Source organism: Sminthopsis crassicaudata, chromosome 1 (genome assembly GCF_048593235.1).
Source record: "Sminthopsis crassicaudata isolate SCR6 chromosome 1, ASM4859323v1, whole genome shotgun sequence".
Taxonomy (NCBI): Eukaryota; Metazoa; Chordata; class Mammalia; order Dasyuromorphia; family Dasyuridae; genus Sminthopsis; species Sminthopsis crassicaudata.
This window is the reverse complement of record NC_133617.1, coordinates 76,158,154-76,181,861: the sequence shown is the minus strand read 5'-3', so window position 1 is coordinate 76,181,861 and position 23,708 is coordinate 76,158,154. Positions and strand designations below refer to the sequence as shown.

The following is a 23,708-nucleotide window of genomic DNA, read 5'->3' as shown; positions in this document are numbered from 1 at the left end:
GCTTTAAATTGACTTGTGATATACTGAATAACCTTTAAAATTCCTTAAAGTTCTAAATCTTGTTCTTTACCCAAACATTGGCAATACATGGTTCCTGAATTCTTTTTTAGTTGGGTAATGAGAGAGAATGATCTTTGCCCACAAGGAACTTTGAATCTGATTGGAGAGGCAAGAGATGGATTTGCCATTTTGGGCTCCTCCCAGAGGACTTCATAGAAGAGGGGACCTCAAAACATCTATGTCACCCTCTAATTTATAGGTTCAGGAATTTTTGAGTCCTAAAGAGAAGAAATTTGCCCTACATCACATCAATAAGAGGTGGTGGAGCTGAGTAGAAATCAGGTATTTTACTTTCAGCCTAGATCTGTATCCACTCTTCTGTTGACTCCTTAAAACTGTCCAAAAAAGCCTCTCACAGAATTAATGGGCTCTGGTGAGCTCCTAGAAGGCAAGAGATATAATATTTTGTTGGATGCAAAACCTTTCTGAGTCTCCTTGGAACTTTGGAGTAGGGTAAGGGAGTGAATAAATATTCCTTTCTCAGTGGCCCCATCTCTCCTTATCCCCAGGACTTCTCCTCTGACATGTCCAAGCGACAGAAATGACTTGTTCCCTTGCCTAAACTGAGCTTCAGGCTTGAATGTTTGGGGGATGGTAGGGAGGGTGTTGCCTTATACAGGGTGCCTAGTTTGGGGGTGGGAGGAAAAAGAACTAATGCAGTCTGAGAGGGATGGTCTAAACAGTCTGCCCAGATCAGCAGCACTTTCTTTGCCAACTTTTGGGGCCAGAATGGAAAGTTTCCTTTTGCCCAGCATGCATGTGTATTCAAGTATGCGGACTTTCCCTCTTTTTTCAGAGGTATGAGCCCCCCATTTGGTGTGGATGTCTGCCTTATGTGTGATATGTCGGAACACAGCCTCTGTTGGAGCCCACCATATGTACTGGGGGCCGATCCTTTGTACACCTGTAGGGATGCGTTTCCCAGTCTGAGGCACAGTGACGATGAGGAAGGTGGGTTTGTCACAGACCCCTCTTTTCCTGTTGCATCCCTGGCACGGAGCCTCCTTTTCTCCCAAACTCCCCTCTTAGAGCAGTTGAGCCAGGCAGCCGAGCTGGCTTTTTCCCCACTAGACCGGGCTGGCACAATTGCATGGAAAAACAGATTGGCCTTGGGATGGCTGCTGGCACTGAGGAAGGGGAGCGGCCACACTACTATTCCAGGCCCCTTGGCCTCTCCTCTTAACCTATCTCCCCTCCCTCCCCCCTACTCTATAACCTTCCAGCTCTGTCTGTGGGGTCCTAAAGGGTGAGAGGTGGGGTGTGGTGATGGGGCCCCAAAGCAAAAGGAAGCCATTAGCAGGGAGGTGTTGCTGACACTCTGGCTGGCCCACAGTATACCCAGAGTCCTGGCAGTGGGGCTGGGGAAGGCTGGAGTGGTGTGTGTGTGTGTGTTATTCTGGAAGAAATGACATCAGTAGGAACTCATCTCCTTCCCTTCACTAGGGGGGAGGGAAATAGAGGGAACCTACTGCCTCTCAGAGTTGAAGAATGGAAATTCTAGCTATCATTAAATTGTGTGGGTCTCCCATCCAAAACTCTTTGCCTTTAGGAGGCCAGAGCTGACCTTTTCCTCAATTTGGAAACCTCTTTGCCTTCTCCTTCCCCTTAACCCTTAATAGACTTTTGGCTTGCTCAGAAGCAGATGCCATGTTATGACTTTACAAGTTGACTCTCTAATAATAAAGTTACATGAACAACAAAAGTGTGGACACCTCTACTCTCCCCTAGCTCCCCTTACCATTCTTTTCATTCTAGAATTGTTTAGGACTAAGAAGGAGTTTGGTATTTGGTAATCCTTTTGATTAAAAATAAGGGAGCTGGAATGCCCTTTTGATGATCTGTCTGTATCCTGGTTTTAGAACAGTCATCCAATCCTCATTTCCACACCCCTTTTTTATCTTTTGGTCCTTTTGCCTAAAAACCAATAAAGACTGGAGTTTTTGCGTAGCAGAGACGAGCTGTTCACTTCCCTGTCTCTTTACGTCCACCTCACACTTCTCCCCACAAAGCTATAGCATTTTTCACAGACATGATCTCATCCAGCTGCTCAGACCCCCAGGGAAGGGGGCTGGGGGAGAGAAGGAAAGAAGGAAAGGCAGCTGCATCAGCAGTAAGGATTACTCTTTTACTTTTTGAGAGAAACTGAGGCACGGGTGTCCCATCTTTCCTTTGCTTCTCCCTTCTCACCCATCTTGCAAGCTCATATACTCCATATCACCATCTCTCCACCATTCCGGACTTCTGTTATCGCTGTTGCTGTTTCTTAATGCATCTCCCCAAAGCCTTATTTTTCTAGGAAGTGGGATTGGGGTTAGCACAGTTTTTCAGGCTGATACTGTGAACTTTAACCAAAAGTGTGGCCAGACTAGGGGGAAGGAAGGTGTCTGTGTAGAGAGACCCTGATTCCCAATACCCATAGCATGAAGGGGATGATACTGGGGATAGAGTTTCTTCTGAGCTGAGAAATACCCACCTTTTCCCCCTCCATGGAAAAAAATATGGTTTGATGGTTCAGGGAATCAGTGAGGCTGGAGAGTGCTGCTTGATTTGAACTTGGCCTGAGGCTGAGCTCTTTGGAAGGAATGGGGGGGGGTTATGGCTCTGGACATGCACCCCCACTCCCTCCACCCCCAAAACTCCATTGTAACTCGAGATCCCACAGGGATGAAACCCAGGCCTATATGTGTGTCCAGGAACTACGATCCTCTCTGCTCTCTAGCCAAACACCGTTAATGGCTTCTCCCGGCTACCGAACCAGCAGCTGCCTAGTATTGGCGGACTCCCCTTGCTCCTGGAACCCCCCCATTCCCCCAGCCCCCAGTTGCACTCAGCATAGTCTCGACTGTTCTGGCAGGGGGAGTTCTCACCGCTCAGGTTTCCTGAGTTCCAGGGCCCTCCCCATTCTGTTTGTGATCAGCCCTGAAGCACTTCTGACTCCTGTTTGCAGCTTGAAAATCACTCACATCCTATCCTTAAAACAGCTTCCCCCTAAACCCTTTCACATGCATACCTTGTCACTGGGGGTAAAAGAATTTGTATCTTCTAGCTGCATTTGACCCCTTCCCCACTGACAGGTCCAGCAATTAAAATGAGACCTGATAAACCCTTTTGCTTGACCTTTTTTTTCTTTTCCATTGGGAGAGTGAGATTTTCTTTGCCTCAGTATAATTGAACTGAACAATTTCTACAGTCCTTCCCAAATGCCTCATCTCAGAGGTGGCATCCTGAATTCTTGGAGGCTCTGCCAGTTGTGGAGGTCCTGCTTATCTAGAAAGACTTCAGGTATGACTCCAGAACATAACTATCTCTTGTCTGAGGATTAGCCTAACTGTGGCAAGCCTGGTAAGAAGCACCAAATGGAGAGGTTGTGATCAGAATCGATGAAGAAAAGATCACTCTCATTTACAAAATCACACCATTTTGAAGACATTTGATCCATGAAGGCCTTAGATCTGGTGGGAATTGCCAACTTTTACATCTCCTGGGAGCCTTCTCCTACCAATGGGAATGAATGTACATGTGGATAACCTAGGGAATTCTGGTCCTCTTCAATCCAGTCACTACCTACCCATAGATCAGATACTTCATCTTTCTTTTGCACATTTTCTCTGACTGTCCCTCATTCCCTCATCTCCCCTTCTGGCTTCCTTTGCTTCAAGTCCCAAATCAAATTTCACCTGCTGCAAGAAACTTTTCACAGCTCTTCCTCACGCTAGTGCTTTCCTTCTTTTAATTATTTCCAATTTATCCTGTATATAGTTTATTTGTATTTAGTTGTTTGCATGTTGTTTCCCTCTTTTAAATTGTGAGCTCTTTGAGAGGGAGTGTTCTTTTGTCTCTTTTTGTATCCCCAATGCTTAGCACACGGATTTACATGTAGAAAGAGCTTAATAAACGGGTGACCTGCTCAACTGGGAGAGTACTGAGGATCAGTAACCCTAAGGCTTAGTGGGGATCCACTAAACTTCTTAGAATAATTAGAATTTTCTATTCTCATCTTTAGTTAAAGAGGCTGAAGTTTTTTCCCAGTAGATAACAATTCTGCTCAGAATGGTATGGGCCATTTTTGACTCAGCCAAGTCATGTTGCTATGGAAGAACTGTCTTCCTCTCTGGAAGGCAGCAGTGATAAATCGAGAGAGTGGGCCCCATGTATGCTCACAATTGCCCCAGTCCTGGTGTGTTGGACTCTTGGGGAGAGGGACCAAAGTACAGGTGCATATGTGTTTTCTTTTGAGGGGGATGGTGGTGAAGGACGTCTCTGCCTTGTTTGTTGGACCAGCTAGCCACCTGTCATTCTGTGTGCTCTTTGGGCTTGCTTTCTATTTAAAAGCTGTTTTCTTTCATCCAGTTCTTCCTTTTCTTCCTTCAAGGGAGAAGGAAGTTTCTCAGGGCAGAGAGAATGGGACATATGATTAAAGTCAACTGTGCTTGCTTGAGTAGGGGGGTTGGAGATGGGAAGGTATTGGGGGTATTTTAGTGGTGGTGTTCATAGATAAAGCAGGGAACCTTCTGATTCAGGATTAGAAAGACTTTTCTCTTCCTCCCTTTCCCAGTCATATTTGACAGTGATAGATTTCCTTCTGAGGTTGGACCATGGGTTGCCAGTATCATAGGTTGGATTCTGGGCAGCAAAGAAACTTTGTTTTGGACTAACCAGTTGGTATATTTGAAAGGCTGATTGCTGCTTGGGGAATGGGGTTTGGGAAATAGGGGAAAGAGTCGCTTTATCTTGAATTCAGTTCTGCTTCTGAGGTCTTTAAAGTGTCCAAATCTCTGTCTACCTGTTGTAAGTTCTAGTTCCCAATTCCAGGGAACAAAGAGCTGTATACTATTCCAGGTCTTCAGGGTCAGGCTCTAAGTAAGCATTTAATAAATGCTTATTGTCTGCCCACTGGCCCACCCATGCATCTGCCTTCTTGTCTGCTGGCCGTAGCTTTTAGGAAGTCTAGAACTGGGTGAGTAGAAGTAAACCAAGCCCCTGAGTGTTTCCAGGGAGGAGAGTAGTGGGTGCTGGTGAAATCCACTATTTATGGGGGAGACTTAGAAAGGTCCCAGAGTAGCCAGAAGAGTCAGATCTTTGTCATTGAAGAAGGTGGGCTGTTTTGGAAGAGAGAAGGCATTTTTAGCTGGTAGAACCAGATGACAAAATATCAGTAATCTTGGATCTGGGAAAGGGAAAGTTTCTTTGTAAAGAGCAAAGTTATATGGAAAGGTGGGAGGAGGAGGGAAACAATGTTTCAGGGAAGGGGGGACTAGTTGGGACAATAAGTTGGTACTACATTGATCATTTCTTTGTAGGGAGGAGCTAACTGGAGAAAATAAGCATCCTAGGAGTATGAGGGCTAGCTATTTTGTAGGCCTGTGGGTCTGGCACATTAGTGTTTGGGGGAGGGTTGAAAGGATAGAGGGATTTGTCCCCTTTCACTAGGAGAAAGTTGCAGTTCTCATGAGTTCAGAAAGGAATGGCTTAGAAGAAAAATAAAGCTTCCTATGTGCAAATATCCCCAAATATCCTGTTATGTCAAGTGAGAGGCCAGAGAGGCACAGAGAGAGGAATGGAGATGTGTGCAGGTGATACAGATATGGAAAAGATCTCTCTCCTTTTTGGAAAGTTCCTAGTCTCTCATGGACTTCCCCTAGAAGATGATGTCTTTTTAGTCTCTCCCCTCCATTTCCTTTAACTCAAAGATAAGAAACTGTCCTGTTTTTCCATGATTAGAACTAGTCATTGGGGGATGGGAGGAATCAGAGAGTCAGGTGGAGGATGGATAATCCTGAAATCATTTCTCTTCTTTTGGAAGGTATTTTTGTTACCTTTGGATTAGAATATGTCTGATGTCCTGGGAAACTAAGCACTTCAGAACAAATTGTGAAACTGACCTTTGAAGAGCTGACTTTGAGAGATAGAACATTTTCTAGCTTTTCTGTCCTGCTTCTCAGGATCTTCTATGAGACTATACAGCATCAGTCTGTCCCTGTCTCCCACCCCCATGCCAGTTTGTTTCTCTTGTGGGTCAGGAGGGATGGTAAAGTAGATTTAGAGTTTGAGAGGAATTCAGAGGTCAAGACTAGACCTCTCATTTTACAGGTGAGGGGGAGGTAAAGTGTGTTTCTAAAAATTATCTGAAGCAAGATGTGGAATCTAGTTTTTCTTGATTCCAAGACCTTTGGTTTAAAGACTGTCTCTGACTTCAAGCTGATGTCCATAAAAAGCTCCAATTAAATGCTTTTAGAATTGTTGTCTTAAAAATTTTATCACTTATTTTAACTAATTATGTTAGTACTGATTTGTTAAGGCAAGATTTATAAGTAATTCAGCATTGACTAATAATGGAGACTTGGGTCTTCAGCCTCATGCTTTGACCATACTAGGAAGTTCCTCAAGAAGCTCCTTCTATCCTTTTAAGAAATATTTATTTCAAAAGCTGAGGTCACTTAGAACAGGTGAGTGACCTAAAGAGTAAATGTGTGTGTGTGTGTGTGTGTGTGTGTGTGTGTGTGTGTGTGTGTGTGTGTGTGTGTGTGTGTAGGGGGGCAGCTTCAGGATTCACCAGCTAATGTGTGGGAGGATCTTGTCTCTCACCCTTGTCCCCTCACCAGGCAAGCTTAATGTGAATGGCTAGTTTTCCCCTCTTTGGCCTCCCCCACCTCTCCACCTCCTCCCCACCCCCCAAGGGAGAGTGTCGGCTTGCCTTGTGCTGTTTGTCAGAGATAAAAAATCGAGGAGGAGGAATGGAAAGACAGGAGGCACAGGAAGGCAGTTTGGTCGTTTAGAGACAGAGGCACAGAATTAACGTGCAGTGGGGGAGTTGGGAATGAACACTGCCGGCATTGTAATCGGAGAGGGGGCAAGGGAAAAGAGAGAGACCGAGAGAGGGCGGCTGACCCTGTGCTCCCCGGGGACAGGTGGGGAGAGGCGGAACGAGGAGAGAGTGAAGGATTCCAGAGGTGGACTGGCTTCCTCTTTGGGCAGACAGACACAGGGAGGCGGGCAGTGGGCCAGCTCTGTACCTGCACTTCCAATCTGTAGCCCTGACAGCTGCAGCCACTTTGGGGAGGGCTGAGGGTGGGAGGGAAGGAGGAAAAGGGGGAATGCAGGGGGGTAGGGGAGGAGGAGATGCTTCAAGAGAGATTGGAAAAATCGCAGCCGACATATCAACCATAACTGCCCTCACGCAGCCCTGCTCAGAGAATCGAGTTCAGGAAACAAAGAAGAGTTGTCAGCTCCCTTGACCATTTTGGCAGGACCTCCAGCCTGCCCTCAGCTTCCCGAGAGTGGGGGGAGGTGGCCGACTTGATCCTTTAGCTCATCACTGTGGAGGTTGACACTAAATTCCTTGAGTCCTGCTTTCTCTTGTTCCTGAGGTGAAACCTGCCCTTGGCATTGTTTACTCCTTACCAAGGTCAAGAAGAGCAAATGCCCCAGCCGCCAGGCCTCTTGCCGAGGAGGGAAGGTCGAGGAGCAGGGAGAGCTGATCCCTGGAGAGGAGCAGTGGGGGTTGAGATGAGGAGTGAGGGAGTGGGCTTACAGCAACTAAATCAGAAGGAGCAGCGGCCCTCCAGCTCTTACCCGATCAGGGTCACATGTGTTTCCTGGCAGCATTGCAGGTGCTGAGCTGCAGCAGAGGGAGGGAGGGAGCGAGGACCTTGTGATGAATCATGTGGCGCAGGCAGCAGCTCATTCCCTAGGCCTGGGGACAGGGAGTTGATAGCTGAGGGCCCCAAGTGGAGTGTTTCCAGTCCAGTCTGGGCTCTCAAAAAAGGAGAACTGGTGAGATGGAAATGGGCTAGGGAGTTAGGGTACCAATAACTAACCCCTAATTCAGGGTCCCTACCTTTCTCAGTGTATCCTTGGTTGTACAGTGGGGCCCAGGTCTATATTCTAGTCCGTGGGAAACTAGCTTTAACACAGGAGTCCCTCAATCTGTCCAGAAAATGGGAGAGGATATCTTCACTGTCGGGGAGTCAAGACTATAGGAAAGCCAATATCTTGTATGGGCAGGGGACAGGAGCTCTAGTTGAAGTAAGGACTGGCTAACTAGAGCAAGCACCTGTCCCCAAGGCCCCAATTCATTCTTTATTTCACTGTCCCAGTCACCTTTGTGAGCATTCTTTGAGAATTGTTTGGGTGTAGAGGAGCTGAGAATGAAGGAATGTTCGTCTTTAGCTTCCCTTCTCTATGACCCCATCTCTCCCTACCTCCTTTCCTCCTTCTTTTGAAGGGTCTGGTTTGTGTTCTCGGAGCAGTGGAGGGTGACGGAGTTCTTCTCCCTCCTTCTCTGCTTACCTCCCCCCTTTCCCTCCTGCTGGCTGGCGGGCCAGGATCCCGGCTGCTACTGATGGCGCTCTCTGGGAGCAGCTGGGAATCTTGCCCGGGCTCGAAGCTTTGCCAAACTATGGAAGGAATAACAGGCTCATAGCTGCTGAGTTCTTTGGCTAGGCTGCCATGCCCTGAGGAGCCATGATTGGGGATGGGGATGGGGTTGGGGATGGGGGTGGGGGGTGGGAGTGGGAGAGACTGTTTCTCTCCCAGCAGCCATTATTAATCCTTCCTTACCTCAGGGATCCTTTTCCTTGGATGGACTTGCTGGGGATGATGCCATTTTCATGTCAGTTTTCTCTTAGTTCTCCCTGGGCCGAGTGAGAAAGAGGCCCTCTGATTTCTTTGGGATTTTAGAGAACAGGCTCTTGTATAGGTGAGAGACATACATCCAGGGGCATATCCGTGCAGGCTTTGGCCATTCCTGAAGTGGTGCTTTCTTATTGTCTTAGCTCTTGGGCTGAAAAAAAACTGAGAGATCATCTAGTCCAACCCCTTGATTTTCTGAATGAGATTACTGTTAGAGTGACTTGCTTAAGGTCACAAGCTGACAAGTGGCATAATTGGAAGTCAAAGCCAAGGCCTTTAATATTCAATCCAGTGCTCTTTATGCTTCTGTAGTCCCCAGAATGTCCATCAGTCACTCCTCCTTCGTTGTAGAAGAGGTTAAGCTCAGATCCTTTTTCTTTCTCTTCAAAAGAAAAGTAGAACTGAGGAGTAGTTTTGATTTCCAGAGATCTTGAGGCTTGTTGAACTAGTTTGGGTGAATTGCAGTAAGCCCGCACTTGCTCCCTTTTCCTGGTTTTTCTACTTTTCTCCCCCCCTCTAGCTTGTAATATTTTTGAGACGGTTGTCTGTGAATATGAGACCAAACTTTTCCTTGGTCAATTAAACTGGCCCATATTAGAATTGAATCCCTGACCCAAATAAGTGAGAAGTCAGTTCTGTTAAGAAATCATAACTAAGGGTAGAGGCTAATCCTGGGTTCTATAGATCTGGACTCCTTCCTCCTGTGCCTTCAGTGACACTTTTGGAGATGCTGTTTATCTGCCATCATGAATAGATATCAGACTGATAGGATTTTGCTAAGAAGCCACTTGTTTAAAAATCTCAGTTAATTCACAAGTTAATCCACATAGCACTTTAAGGTTTGCAAAGTTCTTTGCATGTGGTACCTTACATGATCATCACAACCCCTTCAGGAAGTAGGTGCTATCAAAAACTTTATTTTATAAATGAGGAAATTGCCTTGTGTTTGCTCAGGACCATAGAGTTAGGGGAGTATCTGAAGATGGGTTTGAATTCAAATGCAGTGCTCTATTGTGTCTCCTGCCTGCAAGGGATCCTGCCTGGACTCCCCACCCTAGACTGTATCTGCTGAAACAAACAGGGCAGGGTGCCAGCCTTGGGAAGAAATGGGCTGCTATGTCTTTGGGCAAGACATTTCCTTGTCATTTCTCCTATCAGGAAGCGGGAAGAATGATAAGGGAAACTAAAATGATGGGAAATTCCTTCTCCTGACATGAGAGCTTCCATCCCTCTAATGTATGGGCTCTCAGCACCTAAGAGAGATGATTAAAAGTATATACAGATGAAGATTGATTGCCACCCATAGGTGATCTTAGTAAGTCTCTCATCTGTAAAGTGAGGGGGTTGCACTGGAAGTGGGTTATGACGTCCTTTCCAGCTTTGGAGCTATGATTCCAGGATCAGAAATGGAACATGGGAATGGCACAGGACATGTCCAGACAAAGGACCCTAAGAATAATTTTGACACTGATCCCTAAGCTCTGTTATTTGGGATTCTTGATTTCTCCAAAATAGAGAGGTTTGTTGGCAAAGGAATAAATTGTATTTGCAAGCAGTTGATATATGTCCACTCTCAGGACAGTTTTCAAGTTAAAATCTTCTGTTCCCCTTTTCTGCTCCCCTTTTAGTTTCCTTCTGTCTTTCACTTAATTTGGCCAACCAGAGCACACAGAAGAGATGCCCAGGAAAAGGAGAAATGGCCACTAGAACCAGTTCTCATTTGAAGAATGCTGTTCTAAAGAGGCTCTGCTGGCCTGGCCAGTTTTTCCAGGGTCTGAGAATGAAGCCCCTTATACATAAGCTCCCCTCTTCTAGCTGAGACACATGGCTGAGCCCGACTTTGGAGAAAGAAACTGGGGAGATGTTTGTCCCATTGGCTGTGCCTACCCCCTTTTACTTCCCTTCTCCCCTCAGCCACCTGGGGGCTCATTCAGGATTAAGAAGAAGAAATGTGGAGGTGGCTTTCTGTCCGAATTAAACCTGCCATTTAGATTTTTTTTTTTTTTAATCCTGTTATATTTCTATCAATTGGACACAGCCCCCTTTCTAGCCCTTAATGGCTTTGGTTTTGAGATTTTCCTCTAAAATTACACTCCTGGCTTCCTGCTTCCACAGGTCTCTGGAGCCTGCTGCTGTGTGGAAGGGCCAGGGGGAGAGTTAGAGGATGAGCCTGCCTCTACTCACTTGTGGGTGGGTACCTGGGGTGAGTGGGAGTGTCTGCAGGGTGTCTGAGGTCGCATTAGGCATTCCTCTGTGTGAATTCTATCCAGGCCTAGGCTGAGGATGAAGAAGAGTTAGTGGAAGAAGCCCTGGAGTGAGGGGCCCTGCTCAACCCTTACTTACTCTATGCCCCCTGTTCTTGGTGACAGGCCTTTCATTGGCCACTTTTGGTGGGCTTCTGATACCACGAGCAAGGCTAGACTTGGGGAAGAAGCCCCTGTTCCGTTCTTGCCATTGTCACTGACCTAGTTGTGTGATCTTGATGCTCCCCTCGCCACTACTTGCCGACCTCAGTGAGATAGTAGATGTAAAGCACTTTGCAGACTTTAAAGTGCTTTCTAAGTTCAAGCTATATAATGGTGGATTGTCTCATAAAACTGAAGCTGAGAGATGCATTCATTGAGATCTTGGTAATAGGAGTAGAATACCTGATTTTCCAGTTCCTAGTGTTTCTGCCAATATCTTTATCTCCTGAGACATCCTACTCACCTCAGCCTTAGGCTGAGACGCGTCTATCTGGATGTGGTGCTCAAGGGACGAGCCAGCATGCAGCCCAAGAGCTCTTGTCCACTCCCCATCATATCTTCTGTCCAGGCTCCCAAAGGGCCTTTCTGCCGACCTAAGGGAAGAGTGAGATCAGCAGGGCCGGGGTTACGAGGGGTGCTCTCGAACTCCTGTGGTTAGGCCTTCCCGTCAGTGACTCAGCCTTTGCAGTGGGTCCAGGAGGTGAGTTGTCTGGACAGTCTTGATCCACCCTTCCCCCCACTTCAACTCTCTTCCCCCCCCCACCCCCAATTCCTTAAGGAATGAACTTGGGTGTGTCTGAGAAATTGGATTCAAGGAGTAATGAATGAGGGGGGAGTGGGGCTGGCACTGTAGTTCCCCTCAAAGAGTCTGGGAACCCCTTAGCCTACTCACAGCCTCTAGAAATAAAAAGATAGCTGTTGTCTCCCCTCCCCCCAACTCTCTCAGTCCAGAAGTCAGATCTTCTGGGTACGGACTGAGGTTGGGAGGCATATAAAATCTCTTTACCTTTCCTATTTTTACCATACCCTCCCCCACGAGCTCAGCCTTTTTTCTTGCAATTGCCTAGTGCAGCTCTTACTACTAAACTATAATCGTCACCTGCAGGATTTTAATGGGTGGCCAGCTGTGCAGAGTTGTGGGGTGGGGGTTAGGGGAGGGAAGCCAGCTCTAAATCACCACTTGACTGGTACATTCTTGCAATGGGGCTGAGTCTTGGAATAAATAAGGTTTCTTTTTAGGAGACATATAATATATGAAGAGAAGCTCCACCTCCCCAGTCAGTATGCCCAGTGGCTTCTGGAAAGCAAATTGTTGTTCTGTGGTCTTTACTGTGCTTTATAGAAGTTAAAAGAATTACCTAGCTCCTGCAGCCAACACTGACTTTCAGTCCAGAAGTAGGCAGCAGTTTATAGTACTGTAGCCATGGCATGGGGGCCCAGAGTTGGGTTGGGTGATGATTTTAGGTTTTTAGAGCTCATCCTAGTAACTACCAAGTAGTTGGTATTGACCATGCTTTGAAGAATTTCCCAGGGATTATTTTACAAAGGGATTTTTATTTAGGTATGGATTGTACTCTACGGCAACTCTGAAAAAAGTATTGTCCATCTTTGAAGTCAGCTAGGTGTGCATTCAGAGTCTGGGAGGTTAGCAGTGAGAAGAGGGTCAGAAGACTCCAAGATTATTACCATGAGGAAACTGAGGCCCAGGGAGAGTAAGGGACTTCCCAAAGCTCAGAAAGATAGTAAATGATAGGAGGGAGGACTCCTCAGTCCTCTTGCTCCAAGCCCAGCCCTATTTCCATTAGATCATGTAGGTAGTGATGGTGAACATAAAAAACAAAAAGTTCTTGTTCCTTTGTTTGGTGTTCAAAGTTTTGAAGAACCTAATTAGCCCCTCTATGCTTTTGCATTCTCCTTACTAAATCTCCCCAATGTGACCCAGGCCTCTTGCTTGTTTTACAAGCAAGTTTCTCCATCTCTGGCCGTTCCCTATACCTAGAAGGCTCTCACTCGTCATCTCTGCCTTGTGGATTCCTCCAAATCCCAGCTAAAATACTACCTTCTGTGGGAAGCTTTTCTCCTTTTAATTCTAGTGCCTTCCCTCTCCTAATTCCTGGCCATCTGGTAATTAGCTTGTTTGTGCTTCCTGGTTTAGGGTTATTAGGTCTCCCTTGAAGATTGTGAGGGCATGAGCTATCTTGTGCATCCTTTTGAATCCCCAGTGCTTAGCACAACTCCTAGTGTGCAATGGATGTTTAATAAGTACTTACCGATTGACTTTCTATGGAGAGATAAGGTTAGACAGTGGTTCCTGTGGAAAAAGCCTTCAGGTTCTGTTGGACTATTAGAAATGTTGTTATTCTACTGAGGGACTCTCCTTTTTGTCTTTGTGCCCCCAGTGGCTGGTGTACATAGTATAGCTTATTTAAATACTTACAGAATTGAATTGACTGAGTGATAGAAATAGGATTTTGAGTGCCGGCCCTGAAAGTCAGGAGGACCTGAGTTCAAATCCAGCCTCAGACACTTAACACTTCCTAGCTGTGTGACCCTGGGCAAGTCCCTTAACCCCAGTTGCCTCAGCAAAAAAAGAAAAGAAAATAAATAGGATTGTGAATCTAAAATTGAAAGTGATCTTAAAGACTATCCCTAGTCCTCATTTTTGCCATTGAGGAACCTGAAGCTAAGAGAGCTGAGTTGATTTGTCCAGCATCCAGCATATGTATAGTACATGTTCGGGAAAAGATGTAAACCACTGTAGTGTAGTAGTGCCTCCCTATAAGGAACCTGGCAGCTAAAAAAGCTAATGCATTTATAGGCAGCATTCATGAGATGTAATCATTTGATATTGATATTGATTTGGTATGTTAAGTGGGAGTATGATGGATAAAGAGCTTTGCGACTCTTCTGGGCAGGTTACTTAAATCTCAGCAATACAGACAGCTTGCAAAGATTTGGAATTGCAGAGACGGTGTTTTTCTACTTTGGAAGAGGGAGTTTTTTCAATTGGGAGTTCCCCATGCCAGTAAAATCACAGATCTATCTCTATGCTTTAAGTACATTAAAGTTTGCAAAATGTCCTAAACACTTTATCTCAGCACTTTGAGGTGGATACTATGATTTTTACCCCCATTTTGCAGATTAGGAAACTAAAGCTGAGAGAAGTAATTTAAGTAACTTGTCCAGGTCACCCAGTTTATAACTATTGGAAGTTAGATTTGAGCCCCAGCATAATTTGTTGTAAAGGGGCACTGAATTTTGAATCAGTAAAGCTCCATTCAGATACTAATTCTCATTATGTGTGTGAGCTTGGATCTCAGTTTTCTCATCTGTATAATGAAGGTGTTGGATTAGATAACCTCTCTAGGCTCTTCCATTTCTTTTTATGATTCTGTGAGGTTCCTGGTTCTTAATCCCAGGATGCTGTCAGTTGCGACACATTGTCTCCATATATATATTTAAGAAGACAGCAGTCTCTCTCCTCTGCAGTTACATCTGGAATATTGGTTCATTAACTTCACTTTCCACATTTTGAAATAGTATTAACATATCTCTTGGAAAGAGGGTCATCAAAATGGTAAGAGGAAACTTGGGTAGTTAGCTTGGAGAAAAGAATACTTAGGGGCATGGCAATTATTGTGGCTGTTGGATTAAATTTACTTTGCTTGGTCCCAAAGGGCAGGACTAGGAGAAATGGATGGAAATTGTAGTGAAGCCAATTGCAGCCCAATCTAAGTAAAAACTTCCTAACAATTAGGGCTGTTCTAGTTCTAGAGTAGAATGAGCAGTCTCAGAAGGTAGGGAATTTTCCTCCAAGATGGTTTGGTGGAAAAACTGTTTCCCCCTACCCTATTGACCATGGCTCAGTGCCTTACTGAAATTTATTTGCTGTGGTACTTTGCCCGAGTCACTTCACTTCTGGGTTAAAGGATGCTTGATGTGGCTAAGGTCCTTTTTGCCCTGTTGTCTGTGCTTATTTAAGCAGATGACCATTTGGCTGAGAGATTATCAAAGAATGATTTCCTCATTGTTATGGCTGGAATAAATGACCAAGGGACCCTAGGGTCTCCAGGCTTACCTCTCTTAGCTTTGGCTTCCAACAGCAACTTTGAGATGGGTTCTCAGAAAAGAATTGGGGGGGGGGTTGGATGATGAATCAAATAGGGGCAAAATCAAAATCACATAGGGGCCATCCCAAATTGCTTCAGAGTTGTAGCCCCGCTAATGTAGATCAGATCCTTGACAGGGCTGGCCTCCCTCTCCTCCCCCCTCCCCCCCAACTGTCTGCTGAGACCAAGTAACTTTGAGTGTTAGGGGCAGTCCCGAGCTAGGCCCACTGTGGACACTTCCATTTTTGTGAATGCTTTTCCAGGAGTGATAGGTTTAGAGAAGCTCCTTGTTGTGAGCTGGGGCCTTTCCTCATTCAATGACTTTTGGTAGAGAGAGAAGGGGGAGGGTGTATGTATGTGTGTAAGCATATCTGGGGGATGTGGATTTGAACCCCACCTCAGGTGTGATCATAGTCAAAGACTTAACTTCTCAAAGCCTCAGTTTCCTCATCTGTAAAATAAGGATAACAACTTTAGCATACACTTCACAGGGTTGTTTTGAGATTAATAAGCACTTTTCAGATCTCAAAGTACCAGGTGTTACTGTTATTATGTGTTCCCATCTGACTATATACCCTAGTTTCCATGTCCCTCTCAAGGCTTACTTGACCTGTATAATTTCCTCTCCCTCCCCTGACAGGGTACGAAGCGTCTCTGCTTCTGGACCTAAAGAGTTGGGCTATAGGCAGGAACTTTTTCAAACCCTTATTCCTTCAGTTTTTAAAAGTCTGAAAACCTCAACTCCACATTGGGCCAAGCTGCTGCTGCACAAGAGGAGAAGGGAGGCTTGCCATTTCAGGATTTTGAATGGAAACCCTGCTTGGCAGCTGCCTGGGCTCTCTCTGCTCCTCAGAGCCCAAGGCCTCTAGTGTTCAGCGCCCAATAGGAAAATCTCCTCTTGGGCTTATTCTACAAGTGGGTCACCAGGGCTAGGACCTGCACCCTAAGGTATTCTTTACCCCCTGGCTGTGGGCAGGGGAAGAGGAAATAAGTAGTATTATTTTAACACCTTTTGATCTTACCTTCTGTATCCCTCCCAGGACCAACTCTGTGGGAAAAGAATATTTCTGTGGACAAGGAAGCTTCCTGGTGCCTTTTGGGTTTTGGAGTAGGGCAGAACATAGGTTTACCAGGAAATTTCTTTACCAGAAATTTCAAGGAAATTTCTTTAAAACTAGCCAGTATTTCATCCTCACCAAGGCTTGATTTTTGGCTGTAAAGGTTTTCTCTTTTCCTGGGCTATTAGGCAAAGTACAACCTAGGTTGGCCATCCTTTTTTCTTCATCCGAATTTGGCACCTTGTTTTCTTTGGGGAAGTAAAGTTTTTAGCTTTACCACAAACTTCCTGGCATGTCTCTACCACTCTGCCACCCATCCCTAGCTTTGTTCTTTGAAGCTTTTGTTCTGTTTCTGTCATTTTCTCCATTCACTGTCCCTCTTTTCTCATACTGCCCTTTCTTAATCTTATTCTGTCTCTACATCTTTTCTTGATTCAAACCCTTGTCTCTTCTTTCTGTATCTCTTCCTGCAGCAAGCTCCTTCCTAATATTTCTTTTCCCCCTTACCTGCACATATTCCTGGTCTTCTTTCTATTACCCAAGCAGGGCCAAACCTTACCTGGCAGCCTGGGGATTGGTGGTTGTTGGTGCAGGTATCTGGTCTGGGGTACAGGGACTATTAGTAGAAACAGAACCCTGAGAATTGGTAGTCTATCCCTTTAGCAAGGTCCTACCTCTGTACTGTATAATCCCACCAACAGTAGGTCTAGAGAGAGGCTTCTGCTGTACTTGGGACTGAGCCCTTTTGCTTCAGGTGGACCTTTCTGGCTAGTGACTGAAGGATGGCAAGTTTGGGAAAGAGATCCCTGTGTTAGAATTTCCCTTTAGGGCAGAATTCTGACTGGAAAACAACCAAGGCCCTTGGTTGTGTTAGGAACAAGGGTTAGGAGGGACCTGGAATGGAGGAAGTGGTCTACCTCCATACTTGGGCCCTATGATTTTAATTTTTAATGATACAAGTTAACTTGGACTTTATATTATCGTATCAATGACATGAAACACCAGCATGTATTGATTCAGAAAGAAAATCAGATCAGGAAGTCAGGATTCAGAATATTTTAAAGTTCTTCAGTGACCAGAAAGCCTTGAGGGCTGGGGTCTTTTAGGGAGAGAATGCTTAACTCTTGGTTAAGGGAGTGGGGGGGAGGGTGGATGCTAGTGGTCCTCTCCCCCTCATTCCGCCGGCTTTTCCTTTTTCCTCTCCCAGGCACAGCTGATTTGGCTGTTACCCCGTCCTGAGGTAGAGGGCACAGTCTTCCCTGGTGGCTAAACGTCCGTCACATGGGTCTCTTCCATTCTGTACAGGGCTCTTAGTAGGTTCTCAAGAACCCAGAGTCTGCTTGGTGGTAAGGGGGAGGTTTATCCAATGTACCATTGAGGCCCATGTTCCCAGAGGGTCCAGAGATCAAGGGGCAGATGGATAAGGTGTATGACTTTTGTCTTATCTTTCCTTTGGCTCCATTTGATGTCATCTCCCCTTCTTCTGCTTCCCTACCCCCTTCCGGGTGTTGACCTTTGTCTCCTAACTCCGGATTGCAGTCTTCCTGTCCCGGTCTTTACTCTGAAAAGGAAAGTGAAAGCACCGTTAGGAGGGTAAGGGGATCAAAGGAGGACATATTGTAGAGAATGGGTGGGATTTGGAGGCTCCAAGGAAGCTCTCCCACCCCCATTTGTACATGTACTAGGCTTCTTAGGTCAGACAAATGGGATGCCCTCCCCTTGGGCTGGCCCCGCCATGAGGCTGGCCGGTCATGGTCAGAGGGGTTGCCCTAAAGGCCCATTGCTTTCTCCTTTCCTTTGAGAGTCAGGTCCAGGTCCCCTCCCCCTACCTAGCTGGGTCTGTCTGCTTTGGGGAGTGTAAGGGGGAAGCTTTTCCTGAGTCCCCCTGCCTCCTTCCATGCAGACCGCCTCGTCTCTCGTTACCACAGCTTGGGGAGGGGGAGACTGGAGTAGGAGGGGGGGCTGCAGAACAGAAATTGTAAAATTAAATTTCCCAGATGTTCAGGCCCCAGGAGCTCGCTCTCGTGCTGTCTGGAGAGGAAATGGGGATTGGGAAAAGCCCGCCTCGTATTTTTTCCCCTCTCACCTTGCCTTTCCGGTACCACCAAGTGCAGGAAAGACCATAAATTACTAGACTCAGGGGCTAGCCCATCTCCCTGATAGTGCAAGGGGGTGAGGTGAGGACCCTGGAGGCTATTCTTTCAGTCTCCAAACTGTTTCCTGAGCCCTTTGTCCCATGGCTCTCCCTTTATTTCCTCTTCTCTGCTCCTCCATCCTCTGCAACCCAGGTCTATAACAGTTTGGTAGTAATTTATTTTTGGATCCCTTAAGTTCCTCAATGACCTATTTGTTTGCAAAGCTCCAAATTAACTTCTATTAGCAGGAATGCTAATAGATGGGGCCACCAGTCCTACCTCAATTTAGTGAATTGGGCCGGAATTCACTTCCCTGGATCATGGGTAATTTCCCCTTCTGTGGCCCTGGCCAGTAGTACCTGAGGTAGGATTGTGGAGCAGTTTCAGATTAGGCCTCCTTTCTTTCTGGTTATAGGGATAGGAGAGAGAACCTGTCCCTAAGTATGCAGTTGAACAGGAGCTGTCCAAAGGGATTTTACTGCTGGAGAAGAGGGAGGGCAAGAGTTGGTGGGGCACTAAAAATCTTTAATCCCAGGGGAAAAAAAAACTACTTTGCCTGGGATTCCCCCTGTCCCCGGGCTATTTCTGTTCTCAGACTGTGTCACTGAGTGACTTTATCTTTTTCCAGAGCAGTCCCTATTTTTCCTCAATTTCCTCCCTCTCTGCTTTTTCTGTGTGTCAGAGAGGCTGACAGCTTCCACAGCCTTGTTCCGTTTCAGAGGGGGTGGGAGTTGGGGGGGGTCACTCAGTCATTTATGCAGACTGACCCAGCGCAAGCTAAAGACCTCCTGTTGTTCCTTAGGCCATTCTGATCCAAATCCTCTTTTCTTTTATCTCTGGTTCCCTTGTTAAGTTTCTCCCTATTTCTCCCAAACTCTTAGCTGATGTGAAGACTGCCACCCTTTTCTGTGAGGCTTCTGAGTGCCCGGGGCAGTGCTCTAGAATCACCAGTTGCACTTAAATTGGTAGAGGAAGTTTCCTTGCCTGGAAGTTGCTGATACCAATGCAGTCATAGGTTTTGTCCTTATGCAGAACATTCTCTTGTAGCTCCCTGTTGCCTGTTCTCATTTCTCCCCCATACTCCCAGAGATGCTCTGCAGCCATCTCAGGCTTGATCTCTCAGCTCTTGCGCTCTTGCCTTCCTGTGTCCTCTGGTCCCTAACAGGTAAGTACCATTGGTCAACCCTGGATCTAAGTCTCCTGAGCCACTTCTCTCCTTCATAAAAGTTGTCTTCTTCCCCAGCTATATCTAACCTGAATCCCTGCTCCCAGCTTGAATCCCTGCTGACCTCCTGCCTCTGTCTTGGGGGAAGGAGAAGGTCAAGTCCAAAGTTCTACTTGCTCTAGGGAGTTAGGTATAGTGATAGGCCCCTCCCACAGAATCCCATAATTCCTAAGCCCTATAGCATATTAGATCACCTGGTTCTGTTTACCTTGTTAGGGGAAAGAACCCAGATACTTCCCTGAATTTGGTAGATCTCAGCAGTTGCATCAGTCTTTCCAAATCTGATTCTTTTTTCCCCCAATATGTTTTTATGTCAGCAAAGGGCTCAATTCTCTCCACTTCCCTCACCATCTTTGGTATCCTTCCATTCTCTCTGGGGATGGAGCTTTTGATGTAGAAGTGGTAGGGGCAGGATTATAGGTGGTTTGGGGAATAAAGGACATGCTCCTAGACTTCTCATGGTAGGAACCTTCACATCTAAGAAATGTGAGAAGGCTAGATTTAGAGAGAACTCCTGGGTGTCCATAGATTCTGCCAGACTTGCAAGTAGAGCAGACTTGGGAGGAGAGAATGCAACTTTGAGGCTGAAACCTGTTCTCTTCTGACTCCTCCTTTATTTGCTGGACTCTTCTTCTCCTCTCCCTCTTTCCTTCTCTCCCCTCCTTCCTCCTTCCCTCCCTCCCATGAGACTGAGAAATCTATGGATGCAGAGAGTACATATCACCATCTGCACTCACTCTGGGGAATTGTAGGTGCCCATAAATTTAAGCCACAAGCCTTGTACTTATGGTTAGCAGGAAGTAAAGATAATAAGGTCCTAACCTGGATGGGGATTTATCTGAGATAAGGGCATAAGAGAGGATGCCTTTCCGATGATAATGCACATTGATAATGAACAGAGAGATGTGGAAGGAGCTGGTGGAGTGACTACTGAGAGGCTAGAGCTGGTTTTGTGGGGTCTCTTGAAGATCCTTTGCAAGGCTGGACATGGAGTTGTGGGTTAGGGTTAGAGGTAAATGTGGTGAGGTCAGAGGGCCCCTACATAGGAGCACCTTAGCCCAGACCCTACTGGAGGATGTGTTTCAGAGAACTCTGGAGCCGCCACAGCTGGCTTGGATTTAAAGGGCTCCCCCAGGCCTTAGCTTCCAAGGAAGCTGGGTTGCATTAATGGGATGAATTACCCCACCCTCAAGCCCCAAATCCTTAACTGGTCATCCTAGCCTGCATATATGAGGATCAGACCTCTGTTCTTGCCCATCTCTGTGGACCTGACTCAGGCAGCGCTTCCTGCGGGAGCCTTTGGGACTCAGGGGGAGGGATGGGCCACAGTTGAGCTGGCGTGAAGCAGGTTTGTGGTTCAGACCCCTCAGCGTCTGGCCAGTGCTCAGACCAGAGATAAGAGTCGGCATCTCTCTTGGAGGTCTTTAGGAGCCTCCTTGCTTGGGCACTTCCCAGCCTTGCCATGGTGGGCACCTTCTGGCTGTGAGTCTACTTCCTCTCTTCTACTCCAATTAGAAATTCTTGTGGTCCCCAGCCCAGCCCCAGGAAAAAGCTGGGAACCATGATTTTTTCCCTCTAGACTTTGAGCATACCAACCCTCATAAACAAACATATGCATATCATTCCAAAGCAAATTTGCCACTCACCAACTTTCTCTGGTTGCTGAGGCAGAAGGTGCAGATCTGTTTGGGCTGGGAGTTCTCGCTGTCCCCGGGGAGGGGGAGGAGGAGGCGGGGGCTAGCTCCCCCCGCGTGGTGATAGAAGGCTGGTGTGGAGTGGCAGGGCTGCCCGTCTCCACAGGCCTCACCCACCAGCAGCACGTTGCCCAAGTGGGAGATGTAGCTGGATGCCAGCCTCAACGTCTCAATCTTGGACAGCTTGCGGTCTGCGGGCTCCGTGGGGATGAGGGTGCGCAGGGCAGTGAAGGCGGTATTGACGCTGTTGGTGCGGTCCCGCTCTCGGGCATTGGCCGTGTGCCTCTGCCGGGGCTCCCGGCTCAGGCGCCCCCCACCGCCGCTGCCCTTCTTGGGTCCCGCGCGGCGCTTGGAGCCCTTGAGGCTGAAGCCATCGGTGTCGAGGTGGTAGGGCTTCTCGTCCGAGCCCGAGCTCTCGCTCCCATTCTCCTCGTCCCTCCGACAGCATGCTGATCTCAGGGTACAGGTATCGGCTGGGGGGTGCTGAGCGAAGCATGGCAAAGGACATGGCGAAGGCTGGGAGGGAGCGAGGGCTATGTGGAGCGGGGGTCCTGGAGGTCTAGGGGCTGGCCACGGGCCCTCAGCTCTGGCCACAGCTCATGCCTCCCGCCTTTCTCCTCCTGCTTGGTAGAGGACGGAAGTGCCTTCTTCCGTGGGCTCTGGTGCCGAAGGGAAGCCCCGCTTCTCTCAGGCTCTGAGGCAGAGGCTTTTAAAGCTGCCGTCTGCCGCCGCCGCTGGTCCTGTCTCCCTCAGCACACATGTGCATTCTTAAGGCTGAGCGTGGCAGCAGCCAGCAGCTTTATAGCCTCGGCATCCGCCAGCAGCTCAGCGCGGGGCGGTCAGCCTGGCCCCTCCCCCACAGCACACACACAGCTCCCTCCCACTGCCTGGAACTGGCTCCGGGGGGCTCCTCAGAGGACCGGGGCCTCCCTCTCTCCCTCCCGAGGGAGTGGGTTTGTGGGGAAGAGAGTTGGGGCTTTCCCCTGTGGAAAAGAGGCCACATTTGTGGGCACCTCCACAGAACTGCTCATCTGCTTATTCTCCTTGGAGTTTGGGCCATGGGGGGCAGCCACAGTCCTCAGGGCACCTTCCCTCCGAACTAGGGACAGTTGGGGGAGGGGCAGGAGTGGGGAAAAGAAGACAGCTTGCTCCAGTCATTGATCAGGTTAGTGTTTCGCTGACTCAGTTTTGGGTGCAGAGGTGTTCTCCCAGATCTCTGCTAGAATAGGGGGATCTTCCCCAACCATTGCTGGGAGGCAAGTTTGGAGCCTCTGGTTTACTGTAGAGATGATAGGTAAGGTCACGGTGCTGCCTTTTTCATAGCACCAAAGCAGTGGGGAGTGCCAGGGCAAGACATAGGTAGGAGAGGTATTAAGGAATGAAACGGTATTGGGGCAGCTGGGAGGGAGAAACCCCTGAGAGTCTTCTCAGCACCGTTGGAGGGAAGGAGGGGGTCAAATAACATCAGCGACCTGCTTCTCTCTGCCCCTGCTTCCCCCCTACTGAACATACACACTCACCCAGCATGACCAAACTAACCCAGCTGCTGGATGAGGAATGGGCAAAGTATTAACTCCTTCAGGGCCAAAGGCTTCCCTCTTTCTCTAAAGAGTGGGAGGTGGGGACAAATTATTTTTTTTAAAGCAGCCTAGATAGGGGACAGTGTTTTTTATGTATAATGCACGTACACAAATATTTCTTCTAACATACACGCTATCTTTTAAACCAGTAGTAAACACACATCCTGTGTCTGTCCATACATGGTGTTCTTTCCTCCCCTTTCCCCCATCACACAAGTATACTATTTCTAAGACGCTGCCACTTGAAAACAATGTCAGCAAAACAGGGAAACTGATGATATTTCTCACACTTACCATTTTGTAGCCTTCAATCATAGTCATGTGCACACTCCCATAAAAGTGTCAGTTCTTCACGTAAACATCATTTATTTTCTTTCCTAGATAGCCTCTCTGTGATTTGTATTCATTCAGTGTCAGTTGCACGCGCGCGCGGACACACACACACACACACACACACACACACTCTCTCTCTCTCTCTCTCTCTCTCTCTCTCTCTCTCTCTCTCTCTCTCTCTCTAAGAATATTTCTGTGGACAAGGAAGCTTCCTGGTGCCTTTTGGGTTTTGGAGTAGGGCAGAACATAGGTTTACCAGGAAATTTCTTTACCAGAAATTTCAAGGAAATTTCTTTAAAACTAGCCAGTATTTCATCCTCACCAAGGCTTGATTTTTGGCTGTAAAGGTTTTCTCTTTTCCTGGGCTATTAGGCAAAGTACAACCTAGGTTGGCCATCCTTTTTTCTTCATCCGAATTTGGCACCTTGTTTTCTTTGGGGAAGTAAAGTTTTTAGCTTTACCACAAACTTCCTGGCATGTCTCTACCACTCTGCCACCCATCCCTAGCTTTGTTCTTTGAAGCTTTTGTTCTGTTTCTGTCATTTTCTCCATTCACTGTCCCTCTTTTCTCATACTGCCCTTTCTTAATCTTATTCTGTCTCTACATCTTTTCTTGATTCAAACCCTTGTCTCTTCT

The 23,708-nt window shown here is 47.1% G+C and overlaps 1 protein-coding gene and 1 pseudogene across 2 annotated transcripts in view; one reads left to right on the top strand and one right to left on the bottom strand.

The window, feature by feature from the left end:
• The window catches only part of BOP1 (BOP1 ribosomal biogenesis factor), a 77,955-nt gene that overhangs the window by 38,407 nt on the left and 15,840 nt on the right, over window positions 1–23,708 (top strand). The window lies entirely within an intron of this gene.
• Window positions 17,501–23,114, bottom strand: LOC141539767 (basic helix-loop-helix transcription factor scleraxis-like; annotated as a pseudogene).